Source organism: Mastigoproctus giganteus, chromosome 5, assembly GCF_048544385.1.
Source record: "Mastigoproctus giganteus isolate SK-2022 chromosome 5, ASM4854438v1, whole genome shotgun sequence".
Lineage (NCBI taxonomy): Eukaryota > Metazoa > Arthropoda > Arachnida > Uropygi > Thelyphonidae > Mastigoproctus > Mastigoproctus giganteus.
The window spans coordinates 203,720,356-203,739,550 of NC_143579.1; the positions used below are offsets into that span (position 1 = coordinate 203,720,356).

The following is a 19,195-nucleotide window of genomic DNA, read 5'->3' on the forward strand; positions in this document are numbered from 1 at the left end:
TGAGAGCATCCTTGGATTGAGGGAAGGTCCCTATGGACTGGAGATGTGTAAATATATCCCCAATCCATAAAGGGGAATCAAAAGGCAACATGAGTAATTACAGACCTGTTAGCTTAACATTTGTTCCAGGAAAAATAATGGAATCACTGGTTAAAGAAGTAATGTAGGACCATTTGGACAGGCATATAATTATACTGCAATCACAGCACGGATTTTTCAAGGGGCAGGCTTGTCTAACCAATCTGATAGGTTACTATGATGCAGTGACCAAGGAACTGGATGCAAAAAATAATTTTGATATTATATATTTGGATTTCAGGAAGACTTTTGATACTGTTGCACATAAAAGACTACTGTACAAACTGGAGCAGGGTGGAGTTAAGGACATGTTACTGCTATGGATAAAGGGATGATTAAGACAGAGTGGTTATCAATGGGCACTGCTCTTTGTGGACTAATGTTATTAGTAGAGTTCCCCAGAGTTCAAGTGCTGGGTGCATTGTTGTTTTCAATATTTATCAGTGATATCGATGAAGTTATATCAGGCTTAATGTCTAAGTTCGCAGATGACACAAAGGTTGGCAGGATGACTAACAAAAGTCATCAGGGCGAGCTACTGCAACAAGATCTAGGAAAAATTGGGTTGATAGGCTAAGAACTGGCAGTTGAAGTTTAACATTGACAAATATAAGGTACTGCACATGGGTAGCAGTAATCCCAGAGCAACTTATCAACTGTGTGGTACCACACTCGGGATAGTATAGAATGAAAAATACATGGAGGTAATTTCATGTCTGAATAACATTGTGTATTCAGACATGAAATTATCTGAGCAATGCAGACATGCTGCCAGGACACCTCACGGGATTTTGTCAACAATATACAGAAACTTTGCTAGCAGAGGTAAGGAGGTGATTATCCCTCTGTATAAGGCCATTGTTAGTCCACATCTTGAGCACTGTATACAGGTCTGGAGGCCTCACTTTAGGAAGGATATAGGTCTGCTGGACCAGGTGCCGAGAAGGGTAACCAGATTAGTGAAGAGAGCAAATGGGTGCTCTTACTTAGAAAGACTTCAGTACTGCAAATTGCAGCATCCTGAGACTAGGCACCTACAGGGTGATCTGATTAAGGCATTTAAAGCCTTGAATGGATTGAGTAAGCTGAATGTTAATGACATTTTTCCAACTGCTGAGGCTACACATGAGGAGGTTATAAATTCAAGTTGAGGAAGGATGGTTATGCAGAAGTTTGCCTTCAGCTAGCAGGTGGTTGATTGTTGGAACAGGCTTCCATCTGTTGTTGTGGAAGTGGATGGGTTCTGAATAAATTCAAGGGAGAACTAGACAAATTCTTGGAGGGCATGGCTGGATGAACTGGTTCTTTTTTTTTTTTTTTTTGCCTGATTCTATATAAGCTTGCTTTCTTACATCATTTGCCATTACTATTACCTGCCCTGCAGTCCAGCTAGCTCAGTGATTATTTCTTCTTCAGAAATCCAAAGAAGCACTTTCTTGGACATTGATTTTCATGTGATGACAATCTCAAGAAAGCTGTACATGGATTTTCGGAGACCAGAACAAAGACCTATCCTCCACGTTTCCTCTTTTTCCTCAAAATGAAGGACAATCATCAAACTAAGGGATATATATTGAGGTAAATAAAATATTAGGCTATGTTTTTTATTACTAAGGTAGATAGGTTTTTGAGAGACCGTTGTGTGTGTGTGTGTGTGTGTGTGTGTGTGTGTGTGTGTGTGTGTGTGTGTGTGTGTGCGCGCGCGCGCGCGCGCGCGCATTTGCATATATAACAAAATTAAAATACATAAATTAAGCATATGTTAGTAGAATGGCTAAGCTAAGCAAAAAAAAGTGAATGCAAAGAAAATTGTCACATTAAATTAAATTGCTACATATAAATATATAATATTGAAATTAGCCCAAACATGTGCTCACTGCAGTGAGATCAGGTAACAGCAGCTTGAATGAAGAGGACTTCTGAAATTCAACCAGTTTTCAACAGGTATCACACCCAGACCCCTCCAAAGAAATGATAGATGGCAAAGTTTCATCCCAAATAGGCCACCATGTAGGGCTATTAATATCAGTGGCAATTGATGCAAGAAAACAAGCTTATATAGCAAAAAAATAAAACCTTTCCATATCACCGGCACATTGCCCTGAAATCAAGCAGCATAGTATTTGTCTTGAGTGATCTCAAATTTATACAACTGTACCATTAAACTTTCTTTTTTCTTGTTCTCTGCCTGGAAGAATACTTGGAGACTCACTTCTACATAGTTTAGGGTGGGAGGCCAGGTTAGTCCAGGCTGGCTAAGTAGAGCCAGACTATAGATTTACAGGTTGAACTTATTGATTTGGACAGAGGTTAGAATTGAGAAATAGTATTTCTGGGCCATGAGCACTGGACAGTGGCTTTGTGTTCTCGAGTTCTTGTTTTGTGAACTCAGATTTTGTGCAAATAAAGACTCATTTCTCAAGCTGAGTTGTGTTAGTTGTTTTTGTATTTCAGAGTTGGAATTGAATTGTACATATTTAATTTGTATTTACTGAGTTGTAAATATTGCATAAATTTGTATTTATGTAATTTTTATTTACAACAATATTTACACAATATTGTACATAGGTTTTATTTATTGAGTTGTAGATAGTTCACAATTTGGGTTTTTCATCAATTTTTTGGAATTTTGTACATTTTCTATTTAATTAGTACAGGCTGAGCTATCCGCAGAGTTTTGCAGGTTTATATATATATATATATATATATATATATATATATATATATATATATATAGGTGTAGTGCTCCATTACTGTTCATGGCATTGCATTCTAAACAAAAAGTCCAAATGGAAAAGCCAGTAGAAATAGAGTGTGATGTAAGGGAGACCAGGGTATACTCATCTCCACATAAATTGAAATCCTTGACAATAAGACTTGAGAGAATGCAAGAAAGAGGATATGGTGAGGAGGAAAATATGTAGTTCCTCAGAAAGTGAGGATAGCGAAGTGGATCCACCAGCAATTGCTGAAATGATGACTCAGACAGCAGGTGCCAAACGATCTCAAATTAAAAGTGATTATCTAGATGAAGATTTGATGGAAGCATTTCAAGACATTAAGCAGGTGAGAAAGATGTTATATGATTTTTTATTTAAGGATGCAAATAAAGTTACTTGTGCTACAATGCATGAGATATAGGATATGTGGAATGTCCTGAAGTCCAAGGCTATAAGAATATAATGTTGAAAATCAAGTACTGAGGGCAAGAATAAAAGATTGTGAGACAGTTAGTAGAGGGAAAGAGACTTTTGCGGAGATTGTTAAGAAAGATGAAGGAAAAGATGAAGGCTATGCTGTTTTCATAACAGCTGACAGTGATCACCTGAAAACAAGTGATGTGAAGAAAGGTCTTATAATCAATAAAGTCAGAGTTTAAAAAATGTGAGAGTAAGGTGAATACAAACAATTAGGGATCGAGGTGTAGTGGTTGAAGTGGACTCTAAAGAGAACATGAAATGTACAAGTGATTGTGTCAAGATTAAGGAAACAGGAATGAAAGTTGAAATACCAACTTTCATATCAGTGGGATCAACTGACGATGTTACCAACAGTAAATTCTAAGTGGGAAGCAGTCAAGGAATTAATCGTGGAAGCTACTAAAAGTTTCATACCTATTAAGAAATATTGTTCAAGGTTTAGGCCTAAATGGTTGTCAAATGAACTAATGAGACTCGTAACAGAGAAGAAAAATGCATGGGATGCATATAAATTATCAAGCGACTCAGAAGCCTATGGCAGATATAAGTTAATCTGTAATCAGGTGACAAAGGAGGTTCGGCAGGCGAAGGCAGATTACGAGAAATCCTTGGCAAAAGATGTTAAGAAAAACAGCAAGGATTTCTTTACTTATATAAACTCTAAAAGGAAGGGGATGAATCTGATTGGTCCACTTGACATCGATGGTTCCACTGTTGATGATCCTGCTCAGATAGTAAACAAACTGAATGAGTATTTTGCATCTACATTCACACGTGAGGAATTATTAAGGTTTGAAAATGGCAGAAGGTTATCAAATTGTAGCAAGGTACTTAATGATTCTGTAATAACTGAGAGCAAAGTGGAAGAGAAATTGTTGAAGTTAAACATAAAAAAGGCACCTGGGTTGGATGGGAATCCAGTTATATTAAAGGAGGTGGCAAAGTAACTAAGCAAACCCTTAGCCATAATTATAAGAGCATCCTTGGACTCGGGTGAGGTCCCCACGGACTGGAGATGAGCAAATGTATCCCCAATTCACAAAGGGGGATTGAAGGGTGACACAAGTAATTACAGACCAGTTAGTTTAACTTCTGTTCCAGGTAAAATAATGGAGTCACTGGTTAAAGATGCATTGCAGGATCATCTAGACAAGACTGCAGCAATAATTCAGGCACAGCATGGGTTTGTTAAGGGAAAGTCTCGTCTGACAAATTTGATTGGATACTATGATGTGGTGACAAAGGAACTGGATGCAAAAAACAATTTTGACATCATATACTTGGATTTCAGGAAAGCTTTTGACACTGTTGCATATGGAAGGCTACTGTACAAATTGGAGCAGAATGGTATTAAGGGTAAGTTGCTACAATGGATAAAAGGGTGGTTGAGTGGGAGAAGACAGAGGGTGATAATCAATGGACGCTGCTCTTCATGGACTAATGTTATTAGTGGAGTCCCACAGGTTTCGGTGTTGGGCCCACTGTTGTTTTGTATATTTATCAATGATATTGAAGAAGGTATATCAGGCTTATAGTGTCAAGGTTTGAAGATGATAAAGGTTGGCAGAGTTGTAAATGACAGTAATGGCAATGTGCTACTGCAACAGGATCTAGAAAATTTGGGCAGATGGACTGAAAAGTGGCAACTGACGCTTAATATTGACAAATGCAAAGTACTGCATATGGGTAGCAATAACCCAAGAGAAACGTACCAATTGTGTGGTTCTACACTCAGAGAAGTGGTAAGTGAAAAAGACCTGGGAGTAATGGTGCAGTTGGATGTGAAGTTTTCTGAGCAATGCAGACAGGCTGCAAGAGTAGGTCATGGGGTTTTGTCAATGATATATACAGGAATTTTGCTAGCAGGGAAAAGGTGATTGTCCCTTTGTATAAGGCAATGGTCAGGCCACGCCTTGAGTACTGCATACAGGTCTAAAGGCCTCATTTTAGGAAGGATGTAGATTTGCTTGAGCATGTACAGAGCAGGACAACAAGATTGGTGAGGGGAATGAAGGGATCCTCTTACCAAGAGAGGGGCTTAGGTTCTACAAATTGCAGCCACTGGAGACTAGGCACCTGCGAGGTGATCTGATTGAGGTGTATAAGGCCTTGGATGGGTTGAGCACGCTGAATTCTGATGGAATTCTTTCACTTGATCAGATTACGAAACTAAGGGGGCATAAATTCAAATTGAGAAAAGACAGTTACAGAATAGATGTGTAGAAATTTGCCTTTAGCCAGCGGGTGGTTAATTACTGGAACAAACTTCCAACTGTTGTTGTGGAAGTTGATAGGTTAAATAAATTCAAGGAGGAACTGGACAAACATTTAGAGGGAATGGTTGTGTGATTTTTTTTTGGCTGATGCTACATAAGCTCATATTCTTGCTTTCTTGCATCACATGCCGCTATTACTATTATTATTACTATTCAAAGCCTTAAAGATCTCATTCATATCTCATTGCAGGTATAGTCATCAGGTGCTGCAATTTTAAAGATGAAGCCTTTATCCCAATTTAAAAAAAATCAGTGGATCAAAAGGCAACATGAGTAATTATTGACCTACTAACTTAACTTCTGTTCCAGAGGAAAATAATGGAGTCATTGGTTAAAGAAGTTATGCAGAGCCATCTAGAGAAGAATGCAGTCACAGCATGGATTTGATAAGGGACAACCTTGTCTGACAAATTTGATTGGATAATCTGATGAAGTAACCAAGGAACTAAATATACAAAAAATAATTTTGATATCATATACTCTACTTGGATTTCAAAAAAAGCTTTTGATACTCTTGCACAGTGCTTTTTTTGTAAAAAAAAAAATGCTGGTACTCATTCTTTGCTATCAGGAAAAATTGAAAATTAAAAGGATATGAAAAGTACTCTAAATTTGTTTTTTTCCTGATAATGTTACTTTAGTAGTAATGTTTTTGTAATAAGAACAACAAATTTAATATAGTAACACAGTTTATTAAGCATAAATTTATTATTCACATATATAAAAAAAATAAGTAAATAAATTGTTCAACTACTGAGTGCCAGGCACTCAGGATGAAGGGTCCGTAGTCACGAATGGTCGTTAGTGTAGTATCTCAAATAGAGCTTTATGGTAAATGGAAAAAAGTTTCTAGTACCCGAGCTTCGTCTAAAACTGAGGAACTAACAAAAACGTCTATTTGAGTTTTTTCAGTTGTTGTGAATGACAAGGGTGGGAGAAGCGACCTCGACTTCTTCCTGGAAAAGAAATTAAAGTCTTGAGGAAAAGCGACTGGCAGGTGAGGGCCATGCAAAACTCCACACAGGTGATTCCCCCCACCGCCGCCTCAACACTGGTCTCCGAGTACCTCCTTGCCAGGACAACTCCAGCTTTGAAAATTGTTAAAAAATACTTCTCGTCGCAAAATTTATAAATTACCTTTATAGAATTATTAACTAACTATTTAGCAACCTTTTTGTCACTAAAAGGAGAGTTACTTAGTACAAAGAATTGAAATACAATAAAAAATTAGTTTTTTAATTTTAACACAAAAAGTAAATGATAATATTTCAATCAGAATAGCTTTCCCTTGATAAGTATTGAATAACACAAAGCTAATGTGAATTTTAAATTTTTAGCTCCATTAGCGACGGAGGGGGAGGATACAAAAATTACTCAATTTTTCTGTCTGCCGCCACCATTTTTAATTTTAAAATTATATTTTAAGCCTACTAGTTGAGCTCTTTCCAATGGTGTATAATAAGCTATAGATTGTCGACATTATATGTCCCCCCCCCACATTTTATCCACATTTCTCAGACAAAGATTTTTGTCAATATGGCATTATGTTGGCCTACATGATGTACAAACCCATGTAAAATTTCAAGTCAATAGGTTTAGTGGTTCCAGAGATAGAATGCTGTGACAGACGGACAGAAAACCGAGTGACATTATAAGGGTCCTTCGTTCGACTACGGATCCTAAAAATAATAAGTAAAAATAAATAACAAGTAAAAATAATTTCATAATAGTTTTTGGAGAATATTCAAATTTTTATTAAGTTTTCATCCGACACCCTATGCCAACTTCTTTTCTTCCTCTTTGTGTGTCTCTTGCTGAATGACATTTCCGAAGCAATCACGAATTGAAATATTTGCTTGATCAGAGTATCACCGGTGGGCCTACAATTTTAGGAAATATCAGTGAAGAAATTGTTTTTATCATCAATGAAGTTCTGGTTGGACTAACAATCAGATTCATTTGTGAAAATCCTCATTCACATTCACTCGATGAAATTGGTATTGTACTCAGAGCGTCCACCAAATGCTTCAATTCTTCTGAAAAAATCTTTTCAATTAGGTATTCCCAAAATCCACCAATTGTATCTGTTTCATTTTCTAACTTTATTTTCACCAAATGCCAACAATTCATGTTTAGAAGGTTAAATACCTTCGTTGTCCTCGTTTTCCTTCTCTCGTCATCGGTATTGTCACTAGTTCTTAAATTTGATATTTCTCTTTTCTTTTCTTTTTTTTTTGAAACTGTCCAAAATGACGGTGTCATTCGGATATTCGGGTACTGTGACCATGTAAACAGAGATATGGAAAATTTACGGCAAAATGTGGATAACGCACTTCCGCGAAACAACAGATGATTATTTGTTGGGGTAAAAGAAAATCACTTTTCTAATTCTCGAACGGGGCCCTTACAGTTGATTCACAGCGGTGTCCAACCTACGGCCTGCCCGGAAAGTGAACTAAAACAGCATTTTAATTTTGTTAATTATCAAAAAAATTCTCATTAAATGTACTTAATAAAATTTTCGAATATTTTCAATTTTACTTTTACATGCAACAAGATATGAAAAATGCAACACACTAAAGAAATCTAACTTTGAATATGGCCCCTGTATGGGAAAAGTTTGGACACCACCACAATAGAAGGTGGACCAGAGCCCCACTACCCCTTGATCTGCTCACTGTTGACCAGCGCAACTTCTCCGTATGTGGGACAAGTGGTCGGATAGATTTTACCAGGTACAAATAAGTTTCGAATGGTAATCCTTTTACCTCTCTTAATTCGTGCAGCAGCACTAATTGCCTAATTTGCCTGAAGGCCACAAATGCAAACAGTGCGTTCCCAGTTAATTCTCTCCTAATCTGTTCGCTAAATGAAAATTTTCTTCACTCAACGGAAACTACTGTAAGGACCTGTCCTTACAACTGTTATTTAATAATGAGAGGTATTGATATTGAAAAATTATTAAAGAATATAAATACAGACAACCATTTAAAAATATATATATGGTCAAAACTAATAACAGAATTTGTATACAATAGTTCAGATAAGTCCCAGGTTTAATTGTGCTTGTCTCACCTATTACCTTTAAGCAAGAGGAAGATTAACATAGCAACGGGGAGGAAGCGTTTCGAACACGCAATTCAATAGGAAACACTGATGGAGCAGACCGTAGCTAATGAGCACAGATCAGAGTAAACATTTCGCCCCTAAAGAACAATGAGCCGAAACAAAAACAATTAAGATAGAGATGGAGCTCAGTAATGGAGATACTCAAGAAATTTAAGTACACACTTTAAAATTTCACGGGGGCAATTAACGACAGGTGTAGCCAGGCAAATACAGGGCATAGATGGGTGTGGATGTGAGGTTACAAAGAAGATCTGGAAACTTCTTGGCTGACCGGAACTTCCGTTTACCTTTCTAGAAAGTTCCAGAAATTGCTGGAAGACCAGAAGTCCTCATATAAAGGATGGAAGACACGGCCACGGAAGAGTATAGGAGATGAATGGGAATTACAGGGGAAGGGATGTACAGGTCAGTGATTGGCCAGAGTAAAAAGCGTAGGAAATTTTGAAATTCAGAGTGAGGAGAAAGAAAAGTTTTTTTGGGAGTCTTTGGAAGTGCATGGAGGAAGACAGTCGTGTAGCAGAGTTGTTGCTGAGTTTTGGGGAGATGGTTTAGTAATGGGAAGGAAATTTTCCTTGTGAGAAATTCGTAAGTCTAAAGTTGGGGAAAGAATGTGTCCATGGGGAAGAAACATGATCCAGAGTAGCCAATGAATACAACAACGTTGTGAGAAGCTGATGAAATTCATAGTGAAGGAAGGAGAGCGCCCAATGAGAATTCTAGAGAATGACGTAAGAAAAGGATCCTTATTCAACTCAACAGAGCGAACCTCAGGTAGATTGATGTATTCCAAGGATGAGCAACCATCCGCCTTCTAGTCTATGCCATTATGCTGATGGTTATGGCAGCCCTGAATAGAAAAATCACTTGGAAAACCAGTAAGTGATAGTTCAGTAAGGAAAAATCTTAAGTTAGTGATGGAAGGACTCTAGGGGAAATAGTTAACCTATGGGAGAAAGCTAAATGTAATTGTACCCATGTACACAGAATTGTAGTGAAATTAAGAGTAGGACTTATGATAAAGGTTTATTAATGGGTAGAAAGGATACTTTGAGATAATAGTTAATTTTGGGGGAATGACTAATTAGGTAACAAAGGATTGTAGTTGAATATGATATTATAGTGAATTTGGATTTATAGAGAGTATAACTTAGAGTGATAGTAATTGTTTAAACGGATAAAACACTGCTTGAGTGCCCTGCTAATTAAAGAATTATAGGATTAGATACGGGAAGACGGTTAATTACCATTGTTGATTATGAATGATGAACAGGTCTGTAGTTGAGGAAAGGTTTTTCCTCAATTTTCCTCAAATATATATGTGTATGTGATAATTTTGGAAAGGGATATAAATATGTATATATATATATATATAGCTACTTGAAATTGTTTATTACCACGCTGAAAGCCGCTTGTAAACCTACTAGGACAGTTGATTGGTAAGAAAGCTGATGTAAGGATTATGAGATGTAATGAACTCCTAGATCTGTTACAACCCAAGGATGAGACACAAGAAGAACATGATGTTATGTATATATGTATGAAAATTCTGTAGTTTGAATTACAAGGATAATTACACAGATAAGGCCTAGCAGTCTAACAAAGCCACACATAATAAAGTTCACAGTTAATCGTAGTTATAGATTGGAAATGTATGTATATAATGTCAATAAATATTATGTTTTGGTACTTAAGTGTCAGTCAGTCATTTTGAACTTCAGCCAATCCAGAGGAAGAATACCTAAAATATTGAGACCCCCTTCGAGTCTAGAATCTTCTAGGAGACAAACAAGTCAGGTGTAAAGTGGGAGGGGACTAAACGGGGGGGGGGGGAATAAGGAAATAAGGAAATAAGAAAATAAGGAAAACAGGGAATAATTAAATAAGTCCTTATAGCATTGTGGAACAGGTTGAAAAAAAATATAGAATAAAAAAAAAGGGATATTTATAAAGGAAATTATTTAAATAAATTAAATAACAATAAGTAATAACATTTTTTAAATCCCCACCCCCACACTACAGTATTTTAAATGTAACTTCCAAGGGGAATTCAAAATAATTTGCTATAAAAGCACTTCGTTTAACAGATGTCCAACTGAGTAATTTAGAATTATAAAAATGGTTATACAGTTTTATAAAGAAAATATCTTAACAATAGGCAGTGAAAAATTCAAATTTAGTTAAATAATTTTAAACTTATTTGAATAGTAAGTAACCATGTGAAAAAAATTTACAGAATATTACAAATTTCAAAGTGCATTGCATCCAAATGTCACTGTTAATAAAGGTGCCGGTACGCCGTACCATTCGTACCATCTCTTGCATATAAAATACTATGGTACAAATTACAGCAGTGTGGCATTAAGGACGAGTTACTGCTATGGATAATGGCTCAGTGGGAGAAGACAGAGTGGTTATCAATGGATACTGCTCTTTGTGAACAATGTATTTGTGAAGGTCCCCTCCCGACCATAGTTCAGTGCTGGGCCCATTGTAGTTTTCTATATTAAATAATGATACTCATGAAGTTATATCAGGCTTAATGTCTACATTTGTAGATTATAAAAATGTTGGCAGGGCAGATAATGACAATAATCAAGGTATGATACTGGAACAAGATTCAGAAAAATTAGGCAGATGGGCTGAGAAATGACAACTGAAATTTATAATCGACAAATGCAAGGTACTGCATATGGTATAGTACAGATTGATACACCAACTGTGTGGTACTACACTCAAGGAGGCAGAAAATGAAAAAGACTAGGGGAAATTGTGCAGTCAGATATGAAGTCCTTTGAGCAGTGCAGACAGGCTGCAAGAGCAGATCATGGGGGTTTGTCAATGATATACAAGAATTCTGCTAGCAGGGATAAGGTGATTATCCCACTGTATAAGGCAAGGCCACACCTTGAGTACTGCATATCAGTCTGGAGGCCTCATTTTTAGGAAGAATGTAGAGCTGCTAGGATGGGTACAGAGAAGGGCAATGAGATTGGTGAAAGAACAAAAGGGTGTTCTTACCAAAAAAAAAAAAGGTAATTTCTGCAAATTCCAGCATCTAGAGACTAGGCACCTGAAAGTCGACCTAACTGAGGTGTTAATGATTTTAGTGGACTGAGTAAGCTCAATGCTCTTCTCTTCCTTCCTCAGATTACATACATGAGGGGGCATCATTTCAAATTGAGGAAGGATGGTTACAGGACAGACGTGTGAAAATTTGCCTTCAGCCAGGAGGTTGCTCATTGTTGGAACAAACTTCCAACTATGCATATAACCGTCAGTCATTTATTTACATAGCCAGTGATGGAATGCATATAAATTATCGGGTTATATAGATGCCTACAGTAGATATAAACTGAATAGGTATTTTGCATCTACAGACACACATTAAGAATTTAGTGGCGAGGATGGCAGAATGTAGTCCTGTCTATATTAACCTAATACAGGACAATATAAACAGGAATACATTTCTACTGAAGTTGCAGGTTGGATTTAAGGGGTGATCCTGTTTGACCAATTTTGTTCGATATATGAAAGGAAATGGATGCAAAAAAAATATGATTTCAGAAAAGCTTTTGTTAGTATGGTACATAAAAGACTGCTGTAGAAGTTGGAGCGGTGTCACATTAGGGACAAGTTATTGCTATGGAAAAGGAATGGTTGAGTGGAGGAAGACAAAGAATGGTTATCAAAGGGCATCTTTAAAATGAATCATTCATTTTAAAATACTTCATCAAAAATATAATGTACTACATATATTCTATTTCCTTAGAAATGTTTGTTACTCAGAGAATTTTTCTTATAGCCCATTTTGCTTTCCCACTTAAAAAGCAGGAGGCAGCTCTTATCATGGTAGAATTCCAGCAACCTTGGTACTGCTTTTCTATTGTGGATATGTCCATAATGGAAAAGAAGTACCAAGGTCAATGAAAACCATTTCCTTTCCTCATCACTTACATCTATAAATTCTTAGGGAAAAAACCTGAGATGGAAATGAAGAAAATGAATTTTCAAAGACATTTCACAATCCAGTCCATATTTTTATTGCACCTAAAATATCCCGAAACAAACCATATTTTTATAACACTATAGCAAAGATGACACCCAAAGAGTCATAATCATCTTTCCTTCTTTCAAGAAAGCCATGCACAACTGCTTTAAATGATTTAAATGGCTGGTTCAGTATCCTGCAGCTTTTCTTCAAATATTTGAAGAAAAGCTGCAGGATATGTTTTTTTTCAAGGAGTTTCTTTACTTGAGAACTAATGAAAATTCCTTCCTTCAGTTTTGCATCTGTTTCAGTGGAAAACACTTCCCCTTAGGTAACAGAATCCATTTCCTTCTTTATCCAGAGCCTTATCAAAATTCTTCATTAATCCAAGAGTGAAGAATCTTTTTTTTCGTTCAACCATAAAAACATTTATATTACTTGTAGTAAAAATTCCTCCCTCTTTTACCACTACTGCACAATATAATGTTTTTCTGTTGCACAACTATCCCACAAACTGAAAACAGTATTTTGTGAAACTTCCTGTAGACCAATGATTAATCCAATTATCTTAAACCTGAGTCAGTTGCATGGGGTCAATTCAACCCAAACAATATTTAAGAAATTCATGCTTAATCTACTCCATCCACATGAAACTCCTAATAGCTGTTTTTGAAAATGTTTTCTTTGAATTCTGTGCTAAAAGTTCCAGAAATGTCTATTAAATATCGCACAATTGGGAAAAATTCATTATTACGTTAAACCTAATTATATTCAAATGTTGATTAGCATGTCATGTACTTTTATTGATAGCAAGATTGCTTTCTACCATATGCTTTCCTCCAATCAGTAATTTTTTTACAGAAACACATAGCATCTTTCTTAACAAAATATTTTGAAAACACTGACATTTTCAATATAATCTAATTTTACTTCCTGCTTCAAGTAATTTCCATCACTGTAACCTAGAACCTGGGAGTTCTGCTTGCTCTTTAAAGAAGTTTAAATCACAAAATAAATCATTCAACTCTTCTTGCTTGATTAAGTGTGGCATGTTATAATTTTCTGGTTGGTAACCCTTATTCCATAATTTTGGGGATCAGATACTGGCAGGTCTTCATTACATGGAACGGCCCTAACTGCAGATGATTATATTAGAGTATTTCATGCTGTGCTTGCTTTTTCTGTACATCCCTGATATTTCTGTCATGAAGAAATAGTAATCATCAATATAGTTGCACAGTTCTCACCAACGGTTAGCCATATCCTCAGACTTGTGGTGCTGTTGTTGTTGTTGTTATTTGGTTTTTAGGAGCATTAGCAACTAAGGCCATATTGCTCCGGGGATATGCGGTGGTCATTCCCTGACCTTTCCGCATCCTCCGTATTTGGTGGTCACGGGCGACTTGTGGTGCAGGTAATATAACACATATGTGGAGCCCAAGTTTTATGCTGATCATCAACCTTGCAACTAAAGTACAAAGAACATGCACATTTAGTAATATTGTAGATTTTCTTCCTCAGAGTTTTTTGTTGTAAACCATTCACACACAGCAGAAACTGTCAGGATGAATCAGACACTTCCTCTACTATTGCTTAAATATTTTAACAATACAATGCTAAGCAAAACATGGAAAAAACGAATATGTAATATTTGTTTTTTACTAAATAACAAATGTTGTTATTTGGTTTTTAGGAGCATTAGCAACTAAGGCCATATTGCTCCAGGAATATGCGGTGGTCATTCCCTGACCTTTCCGCATCCTCCATATTTGGTGGTCACGGGCTAAATAACAAATATGTAGTACAAAAAACATATGTAACAGATGTAGATAAACTGTACACATACTTGCACTATAACTACCTTTCTGTTATTGAAAGAAAAAGAAAGGTGGGAGGCAGACAAGGTTTGACCACATTAACCCTCCTCAATGTTACTGCCATCTATGAGAACATAAAAACACATCTTCATCTAATATAACAGATCGATGTCATATCTACTTTAGATCTAATATAGTTAGGGAAGGACATTACATGGCCATGAAGGCATTACATGAAGATTAATTACTATATTTAATGACCACTCTTATAACATGTGAAGTTTAATATAATTTATTAAGCTTATGGCCCAAGCCACTATACATTTAAGGTGACATTTTAGGCATCTTACTGATACCCATCTGCCGATGATGGGTATCAGTAAAGTGCCTGAAATGTCACCTTAAATGTATAGTGGTTTGGACAATAAGCTTAATAAATTATATTAAACTTCACATGTTATAAGAGTGGTCATCAAATATAGTACTTAATCTTCATATATACTTTCTTACAATGTAGTATGATATACATATTACAACTAAACACATTTATATGTAGAAACTGATGAGATATGAAATTTTCAAAATTTTAAAATCTATGCATAAAAATGACTGCAAACAGCTATGTTAGTAGAGAAAAAAATCATGTTGACCATTATTATTAATAATTGGGTACATGTTTTAGTTCAGAAATCAAACATATAAAAGATCTACTTTATTATTATCTGTTTATTATAATTATTTTGTTTATTAATCCATTAGGAGACACACTGGGACAGACAATTTACAGTGATTAAACTTGCAGATGTTATGTAAAAAAAGTTTTTAATTAAAAATAGCCAGTGATGGCAACTACTTTCTTAAGAGCTTTAGTATTTGTTTAAGAAATTTTTAAAATTTCCATTTAAACTTAGAATGCAAACCATGAACCACATAAGTAAAAAAATTAAGAAATTATCATTCATTACTGCTGGAATGTTTGTTCAAAATGACTGATGAAATGTCAGGAAACAGACTATAAAGAAAATTTTTGTTATAAGTTGGTACAGAAAAAATAGTGTATAGCCTCCAACACAGTGTCCCCCTGGGTAGTGTTAAACAACTCAGTTTTTCATGGGTTGCAGCTGGTACTCATAATAATGAGGATCTATGCATAACTAAAATACATTGGTGTACAAAAGTAATTACAACCATGTTTTCTGTTGTTGTTTCTTAAATGTAACTGCATATTTTTTCATGAAGTAAAATAAAATTCAATGTCCTCGTGTAATTTAACAGGATAAATCTAAGCATGACATCATTATGATTTTAAGCTCAATAACATGCAATCAAGGCTATAAAAGCACACACTCCACAAAGAGTACTGCAAAACTTATTACAGAAATAAGTGGTGCAAAGAGCAGCACTCATTTCTGTTAGTGATAAGCAAGTGGAGCTACATTCAGTGCTTAATGGTTTCCATTAGGAAACCAATCAGCACTGAATGTTTATAACATAGGATTCTCAAGCAGTTAATTCAGTGAGACATGAAAATGAAGATCCACTTGTATGACTCACTAATATGACAACTAAAGCACTCTGACTGCTTTTATTGTGGCATGAAACTTTGAGGTTTCTAGTAATTTATGCCTTTATATTCCTTTCGTTTTTAATTTTTGCACAAAATTTAAAACAATGATATATTTTAAAAAGGTTTTAAGTTTAATTTTCGAAGGTCTGGTGCTATCTTTCTTGCAGAGTCCAAGTACAGCAGGGACTCTATATCATTAGTTACCTCATGCTATAATGTACTTTAAAAGGTTCCAAAAACTTGATTAAAGATGAATAATATTGAAATGCGATGTGTTTCACCACTGTAACATGATGAACTCAAAATGCTGTCTGACACAGCAAATATTTAATAAAAGGGAATGATTCAAATTGTGTTATTTAAAACATTCTTTTATACATTTCATGAAAGAAAATATTTCTACATAAGGGCTAAGTGAATTATCTATCTGACGCTATTAGGAATTCAAAAATATTTCATTTTAATAATTATCTTAAAACGTGCAATAATATGTAATAATCAGCTTAAGTACATTTTCGGCACGTTCATCTCTTCACATGAAGGCCCAACTAAAAACATGACAGGAAGCAAGTGTTTAAATATTAAATAGATGTTTTTCTCAAATCTTAAATTACAAAGCTGTTACAATAAGGATAATACGGATACTTGTACCTTGGCTCTGGCTAAATGCTGGAACAGGTAATGAATATTCAGTACTTGTAAAAGGAAAGAATTCTTAATACAATAGCGCATTTTTATATACAATTAGCATGCATCGCTTCTGAAGTACGGTTTCCTACAAGCAAGTAAAAAAACAATGGAATTTTCTTTCAGTTAATTCTATTCGTTTCAAGAAACGGTATTACAATGAAACGGATGATCTGCTTAAAAGATATAAAACAAAATTTAACTGATGGATAAGCATTAAAAAGACACTTATTGCGAATTTTAACTATTAAAGCAGAAATTTAATTAAGAAAACTACTTTTACAAATCTAGCATCACTATTCAACAACATTTTAAAATTCTGCAAAGCAGCTCCATTCCAAGTCTTACGTTCGAACAAAATCCCAGCTTTCCAAAGTATACACACTTGATAATCAATAAATACGCCAAGCTCACCCAACGGATACACGCCTAATGCTAGTACACACATATGAATTTTTAAGAATCAATGTTATTTAAAGGACAACAGAAGTGTATATACATATTTCTGGTATATTAAGAATTCCACAAAATATAAGTAATCATATCATAGCTTACTCCCAGTATACAAACAGAATATTCCGAAGTTGGAAAGAACGTTCCTCGCGTTCGATGATTTTTGTGTTCACAGCAAAGCTTATTCCAAGCGTAATCTCCGTCACAGTAGCAATGGATTACACAGGTGTTTAATATACACCACCTCAAAAACTTCAATCACTGTTCACTATACATATAAAATATATATATATACATATATACAATTCCATATTCTTTCCTTACTGACGCTCAATTGCACACAAATACAAAAATATATAAAATAATGAACAATCCCTTACTCTTTGAATAATTCTTTTTAACGTATTAGATATATGAATGAAACCGGTGAAATACCGAAATTTCTTCAGAGCTTGATCCCCTTAGGTGGCGCTGCTACTCTAGGCTGCCGCTACACGATTCCCGCATCCCGGAATTTTAATTATTGCATACCTCAATACCCGCTTTACGGTATGATACAGGAAAAACTAAAATTAGAATGGCAGAAAGCATTATTCTTACTATAAAAACATGGATTCACGGTAATTAGAAATATTAAAAATTTATGATATTTTTCAGACCACTATTATATTCTTCATAATAGTGGTCTGAAATAACACATTATATTCTTAAACGGATATAATATTTCTGTAAATACACCATAGTTGACCCATGAATTTAACTACATAAGTAGTGTAACGGCATCGTTTTATTTTATGTCATATTGTGGCTACCTTCACAACGAAATACCAGGTATTGCACTACTTCAAATAAATAACGATTCTCTAGTAGATGAGACTACTGTTATTTATTCTAAGTGGGCACCACCACCCAGCCGCGGTTCGGAGCTTGTTGGCTCACTCATCGGTGGGCCAGCAGATAATGCACACATGCCATCACGGTTGCGAAGTTAATATCACAGTTTGAGAGTTGTCAAATGGTGAAAATAATGATAATATTTTGGAGCTAAATGCACAAGACTAATTAATATGTTATGGGTTGAAATTAACTATGTAATATTGGTTATGCCTTGTACATTTAGTCTTCAAAATATTCTGAAACGGAATTCTATATTCGGGTATGAATATACACTGCTTGAGAAAACTGACAGGACAAAATGTATTTCATGAATATTTTATTATGAACAGTGTCGAAGAAAGCGAATAATTGATATAATAAGGATTCTGAAATGCAAATTAGCATTAGCATTGGCATTAGTAGAGGCATTTGATGCAAGAAAGTAAGCTTATGCAGCATCAGCCAAAAAAAAAACCCACTTCCACTTCACCCCTCTGTTCGTTCAAAATACCTGTCCAGCTGAGCCTTAAACTTATTTAGGCTATCAACGTCCACCACAAGGGATGGAAGTCTGTTCCACCAACCAACCACCCGCTGGCTAAAGGCAAATTTCCGCACATCTATCCTACATCTGTCTTTCCTCAATTTGAATTTATGCCCTCTCAGGTGATTTTTCTGAGCTAGAGGAAGAATCCCATCAGCATTGAGCATGCTTAAACCATTCAAGGCTTTATACACCTCTATCAGATCACCTCGCTGGTGCCTAGTCTCCAGACACTGTAATTTGCAAAACTTAAGCTTTCTTCGTAAGAGCACCCCTTTGTTCCATTCACTAATCTTGTTGCCCTTCTTTGTACTCGTTCCAGCAGCTCTACATCCGTCTTGAAATGAGGCCTCCAGACCTGTATACAGTACTCTAGGTGTGGCCTGACCATCGCCTTATACAATGGAATAATCACCTCCTTATCCCTGCTGGAAAAATTCCTGTATATCATAGACAATACTCCATGAGCTACTCTTGCAGCCCGTCTGCACTGCTCAGAGAACTTCATATCTGCCTGCACAACCACCCCCAAGTCCCTTTCATTCTCTACCACTGTCAGTGTAGTACCACAGAGTTGATA

At 35.7% G+C, this 19,195-nt stretch overlaps 1 protein-coding gene across 8 annotated transcripts in view; it reads right to left on the bottom strand.

The window, feature by feature from the left end:
- Nucleotides 1–17,671, bottom strand: part of LOC150086018 (uncharacterized) — a 576,308-nt gene extending 558,637 nt beyond the window's left edge. For 7 of the 8 annotated variants that reach the window (XR_016546988.1, XR_016546987.1, XR_016546984.1 and 4 more), the window contains exon 1: nucleotides 17,298–17,466. The gene's annotated coding sequence lies outside the window, so the exon portion shown is untranslated. Of the gene's footprint in view, nucleotides 1–17,297; nucleotides 17,467–17,575 lie in introns of those variants that run through there. The other variant, XR_016546983.1, reaches the window with a different exon arrangement.
- Between the last annotated feature and the right edge of the window lie 1,524 nt (nucleotides 17,672–19,195).